Below are 6,738 nucleotides of genomic sequence, written 5' to 3' on the forward strand. Positions count from 1 at the left end.
AGTTTCCAAGAGAAAGGTAAGTTTCCATCTCAACCACAACAAAATCCGAAGGGGCAATACAATGCAAATACAAGTAGTTCTAGAAGCTAATGTATGGATCAAGTCAAGTCAGTCATCACTCTTTATAGTGGTAAGATTATTGAAAAACTCATTCTTGAACCTTATGAGAAAGATTATAAGTTAATATTTAAGGGTAAGAAAGGGGTTGAATCTGAATATTGCAAAGAAAAAACTGATTCCCCGCTAGCACTTCCATTTCCTTATACCATGACCAAACAAAGAAAAGTCAATCACAACTTTGAAATCTTTGAAACTTTCAAACAGGTAAGGATCAATATACCTTTACTAGATGGTATTAAACATGTTCCTTCTTATGCTAAATTTTTGAAAGATCTGTACACTGTGAAGAGAAAGCTGAATGTGAAAAAGAAAGCCTTTTTAGCTAAACAAGTAAGTTAACACGACCAAAAGATTGATGTCTTCTCTTAAGTGCAAGAGTGTTAAAGTAATAAATAACTTGGAAAAACTAGGATGGAACCATAATGAGGTTAATTATATAAATTATAAATGACAATAATACAACAACAACAACAATAATAACAGTAGTAATAGTAATAGTAGTAATAAAGAAGAAAAAGAAGAAGAAGTTGATGAGAGTTTTGAGATGAAAGATTAACATGAGTATCAAATAATGATAACAACAAATGTCAAGGTTAGAAGATCCACTAATGGTATATCAAACAAGTATAGTATAAACTCTTATTATTCAATTAGAAACCACACACAAAGAAGGTTCCAATCAGATTATAAATTGTTAACACGATTACATTAGTTATCTTATTCGAATAATAATGTTAATACTTGTAAATGTTGTCAGGCATTCATGATTATAACCTATATTAACAACAAATCAAGTTCATTTCATAGCTCAGGTGTCGGTCATACCATACAGTATAGGCTATGAAAGTGTCAATTATTTGTTGTACCAAGTGTTATACAACATAAATCTAGATTAACTATTTAACAAGCAAATTATTAAAAGTGAACAAGATAACAAATACAAAACATGTTAGTATCAAACACTATACTTATTCTTATACCATTAGTGTAACCTTTTCACCTTGACATAATAAACTTAACTAAACATAATGAATGAAAGAAAAATAAATAAAAAAATAAAAACATAAATAAGATAAAAGTTAACTAAGTAACGGAAAAGAAATGAAAGGCATAAACTTGATATTAATGAAAGCAAAACATAAGTAATACAAAGAGAAAAAGCAAGAGCATAAACTTGATCTAGAAAGCAAGATGCCTAAATGTATAGAAAATACCTTCTTTTATAGGCCAAAATTGAGAACTATTGATTTGATGACTAATCGATGAGTGGGTGGCCAACTCTTGACTTGGTGACAATCCTTATCTTCTCTTGTCTGAATAAAACATCATTGATAACGTCATAATTTGAACCAGACCTCCATATGAAAATTGTAGAAAATTGTCTTAGCTTTCTAGAAAAAACAATTGAGTTCATTTGGACTTCTATAACTCTAGATATGGGCTGAACACTGAACAATATCTGGGCTGTAGGATAGATTCAGATCTCTTCATTGTTGTTACAATTTGGACTTGAAACAGCCTTATTAAAACCAGACCTCCACATGAAAGTTATAGGCCTATGTCTTACCTTTCCATCCATATAAAGTAGACCTAAATCCGAGATCTACAACTCCAGATATGACCTAATTACTGAACAATGTTCCAGTTTGGACTGCACCAGCATCTCTCTTCTAAGTGTGACTATCTCTTTGTCTTTTCAATTTCAATACTTCAACACATTAATCAATCCATTCATTTATGTGAAAGGCCTGCATCTAAGATGAACATTTACCATAAATTAAAGATATCTTATATTATTATGTATGTTATTATAAAACATGCTTTAATTAAGAAGTTATTAATACTTCAAGTGCAAAATGATGATATAAAAACTTGATAAAAATACACTTTTAAGTACTAATCATAAGTGTCATTCTTCAGAACAATAATGCTTTGAAATATAAAGACCCTGGTTATCCTATAATTTCTTGTTTTATTGGAGAACATAAAATTAAAAGAGTCTTACTTGATCTTGGAGCTAATATGAATTTACTTCCATGTTTAGTTTTTCAAAGTCTCAATCTAAATGAGTTAAAACCAACTTTTGTAACTCTCCTACTTACTAATAGATTTGTAAAAGTGCCTAGAGGAATAGTTGAAGATGTGTTAGTATAAGTCGATAAATTCTTTTATCATGTGGATTTTATTTTTTTAGACACATAACCTGTTGAAACATGTAATTCATTTCATGTTATTTTAGGACATCCGTTTCTCACAACTTGTAATGCATTGACTAATTTTAGGAATGGACTGATGAAGCTATCTTTTGGAAACATGACATTAGAGATAAATATTTTTAACATTTGTAAACAACTGGATATGATGATGATTCACAGGAAGTAGATCTTTTTGACGAATTAGTTTATGATCAATTTGAATCTACCGTGAGTAAAATAAAGTTTGAAGAATCAGAAGATTTGCAAATGATTTATTTTTAGGAAGAAATCATGAATGAAAAAGGCATTGAAAATGTTGATGAGGATCTTTTGTCAAGAGTAACAATAGATTCGACATCCGACATCACACCAATTAATGATTACTTTCCTGATGAGTCCTTACTTTCTTTTAGATCAATGCCTTGGTTTGTTAATTTTGTTAATTTCTATTTTTTAGAAGATTTGTCAACTTATTGAAGTACTGAAGAAAAAAGTAAGTTTTTGAACGAAGTGAACTTTTATTAGGATGACCCTTACCTATTCAAATATTGTCCTGATTTAATATTTTGAAGATGCATTCCTGACAATGAGTTATGTGACATCATTAAATTTTGTCATTCTGAGGCATGTGAGAGTCATTTTTCGTCAAAAAAATGATTGCAAAAATCTTACAATATAGATTTTATTAGGTCACCATGTTTAAGGACACGCATTCATTCTGTAAAACTTGTGAAAATTGTAGAAAAGTTGATATTGGTAAAAAAATTTTACTTTATAATTCTTGACTCCATTTATTCCCTGGAAAGCTAAGATCAAGATAGAGTGATCTGTTTATTAAGAAACATGTGTATTTTTATGGGGCCTTTAATATTGAGAATCCAAAGAATGATAATGTTTTTAAGGTAAATGGACATCATTTGAAAGCTTACTTTGATAATTTTCCTAGTGAAAATGAATTCATTGGTTTGAATGATCATGTAGATAAAGGTTGATTATTTTATTTTTCTCATGTTGTTATTGTCTTTGTTTTATGTGTGACTTTTGTTTTGCTAATCTCTCTCACCCCGATCAAATGGTGGATAACATTTCTCTGTGACTTAAGTCGGTTCTTTCAGTTTCCCATAATAACTGATATTTATGTATACATTTGTTCAATTCTTTGCTCCTTTTCACTTCTTTAAATCTCTTCTCCAATTCTCAATTGAAAACAGACACCACTTTTGAAAAATTAAGAAAGTATTTTCCTACTCTGTCTCAAAATGCAATTTCAAAAATTTACTGTGCTAAATGTGCAAGATTAAAGTTGTTAATAAATCATAAAATTCTTGAAGATATTTGATGGCTAATTAAAGCAAAGATCTGATTATCATGTGAGTCCTTCAATTCCTTCATTTCACACATGCCTGGTGATTAGTACTTAAAAGAGTATTTTTTATCAAGGTTTTATGCCACCATTTTGCATTTGAAGTATTAATAACTCCTTAACTAAAGCATGCTTTATAATAATATATCTAAAAATATAAGATACCTTTAATTTGTGGTAAATGTTCATTTTAAATGCAGGCATATCACATAAATGAAAGGATTTATTGATGAATTTAAGAACTGAAATTGAGAGGACAAAGAGATGACCAAACTTAGAAAAGAGATGTCGGTGCAATCCAAATCAGAACACTGTTCGGTAATTGGGTCATATCTGGAGTTGTAGATCTGATATTTAGGTCTACTTTATATGGATGGAAAGGTAAGACATAGGCCTACAACTTTCATATAGAGCCTAAGATCTAAAAAGGCCATTTTCAAGTTCAAATTGTAGCAACAACAAAGAAGTCCGAATCTGTCTTTCAGCCCGAGCACTGTTTAGTGTTTGGCCCATATCTGGAGTTCTAGAAATCCAAATGAGCTGAATGTTTTACACAAGAAAGATGAGACAATTGTCTACAACTTTCATATTTTAAGTGGCTCTAATTTTGATGTTATCAATGACGTTTTGGGCAGACAAGAGAAGATAAGGATTGTCACCAAGTCAGGAGTTGGTCACCCACTCATCAATTAGTCATCAAATCAATAGTTCCTAATTTTGGCCTATAAAAGGAGGCATTTGCCATGCATGTAGGCATCTTGGTTTCCAGATCAAGATCATGCTCTTGCTTTTTCTCTTTGTATTTTTTGTAATGTTTATGTTTTGCTTTTATTAATATCAAGTTTATGCTTTTCATTTCCTTTCCTTTACTTAGTTAACTCTTATCTTATTTATGTTCTTATTTTGTTTATTTATTTTTCTTTCTTTCATTATGTTTAGCTAAGTTTATTATGTCAAGGTGAAAAGGTTACATTAATGGTGTAAGAATAAGTATAATGTAAACTCAATATGGACTTTAATGTTTGATACTAACATGTTTTGTATTTGTTATCTTGTTCACTCTTTAATACTTTGCTTGTTAAATGACTAATCTTGATTTATGTTGTATAACACTGGTACAACAAATGCTTGGCACTTTTATAGCCCATAATGTATGGTATAACCGACACCTGAGCTACGAAAGGAACTTGATTTGTTGTTAACATAAGTTATAATCATGAATGCTTGACGAGATTTACAAGTAGTAGCATTAATCAAATAAGATGACTAATGTAATCATGTTAACAATCTATAATCTGATTGGAACCTCCTTTGTGTGTGGTTTCCAATTGAATAATAAGAGTTTATACTATACTTGTTTGACATACCATTAGTGGAACCTCTAACCTTGATATTTGTTATTATCATTGTTTAATCCTTATATTAATATTCCATTTCAAAGTTCTCATCTTCTTTTTCTTCTTCTCCTTCTTTTTATTTATTTATTTGTTATTATTATTATTAGTACTACTACTACTACTACTACTACTACTACTACTACTACTATTGTTATAATTGTTGTTGTATTATTGTCATCTATAATTTATATAATTAACCTCCCTATGGTTCGACCTCGGCCTTACCGGGTTATTTATTACTTCGACACTTCTGCACTTGGGAGAAGACATCAATCTTTTAGTCGTGTCAAGTTTTTGGCGTCGTTGCCGGGGAGGTAATTTTTGTATTAAATTATAATATTTATTTTATTTTCTCTTGTCACTTTTCTTGTATAAATTATAGTAGTTATTTTATTTTCTCTTTTCACTTTTCTTGTATATAACTTTGTTTTTTGTCTCTTGTTTCTACTTCTTTTGTTTTCTTCTTTCTTTTATTCTATTGCTACACGTGCATGAGAGTGTGGTCACGTACATCAAGTGGTAGACTTTATGGGGTATCCTCATCATTTTCAGAAAATATAGCTGAAGAAGATAACCAATCACTTCATAATGAGAATAACCATGCAAGAACACTTAGAGACCACATAAATCCCACAAGAACAAGTGCACCATCATGCATAGTTTTTCCTCTTGATACATCTCATTTTAATTTTAAGTCAGGCATTATTTAACTTTTACCTTTTTTTCATGGCTTAGATTTAGAGAATCCATACTTGCATTTAAATATTGGGATAACCCTAACTTATTCAAATATTGTCCTAATCAAATATTTCAAAGATTCATTCCCGACAATAAGGTAAGTAGTATCATTAAACATTGTCATTCTGAAGCATGTGAGAGTTATTTTTCATAAAAAAAATAGTTGCAAAAATATTTCAAAATGGATTTTATTGGCCCACTATGTTCAAGGACACGCATGCATTCTGTAAAACTTGTGAAAATTGTCAAAAAGTTGATACTAGTCAAAAAGTTTTATTTTATAATTCTCAACTCTATACATTTCTTAGAAAGCTAAGATCAAGATGGAGCAATCCTTATGGGGCCTGTGATATTGAGAATTCAATGAATGACAATGTTTTTAAGGAAAATGGACATCGTTTGAAAGCTTACTTTGATAATTTTCCTAGTGAAAATGAATCAACTGGTTTGAATGGTCTTGTAGATAAAGGTTGATTATTTTATTTTTATCACATTGTTTTTGTGTTTTTTTTAGTGATTTTTGCTAGTTTCTCTCACCCCGATCAAATGGCGGACAACGGTACTCCGTGACTTAAGTCGGTTCTTTCAGTTTCCTATAATAACTGATATCTGTGTATATATTTGTGCAATTCTATGAATCTCTCTTTCAATTCTCATTTGAAAATGGATATTCATCTTGAAAAATTAAAAAATATTTTCCCGCTCTGCCTCAGAATACAATTACAAAAATTTACTGTGCTAGATGTGCAAGATTGAGGTTGTTAATGAATCATGAAATTCCTGAAGATATTCGCTAGTTGATTGAAGCAAAGGTTCGATTATCAGGTGAGTCCTCTAATTCCTTCATTTCACACATGCCTGGAATAGGTAAAAGCACTTTTGCAAAGAAACGTCGTGCAAAATGACTGAAAGTCTGTCATCGATG

This window comes from Populus euphratica, unplaced genomic scaffold, assembly GCF_000495115.2.
Source record: "Populus euphratica unplaced genomic scaffold, PopEup_1.0 scaffold423.1, whole genome shotgun sequence".
NCBI lineage: Eukaryota > Viridiplantae > Streptophyta > Magnoliopsida > Malpighiales > Salicaceae > Populus > Populus euphratica.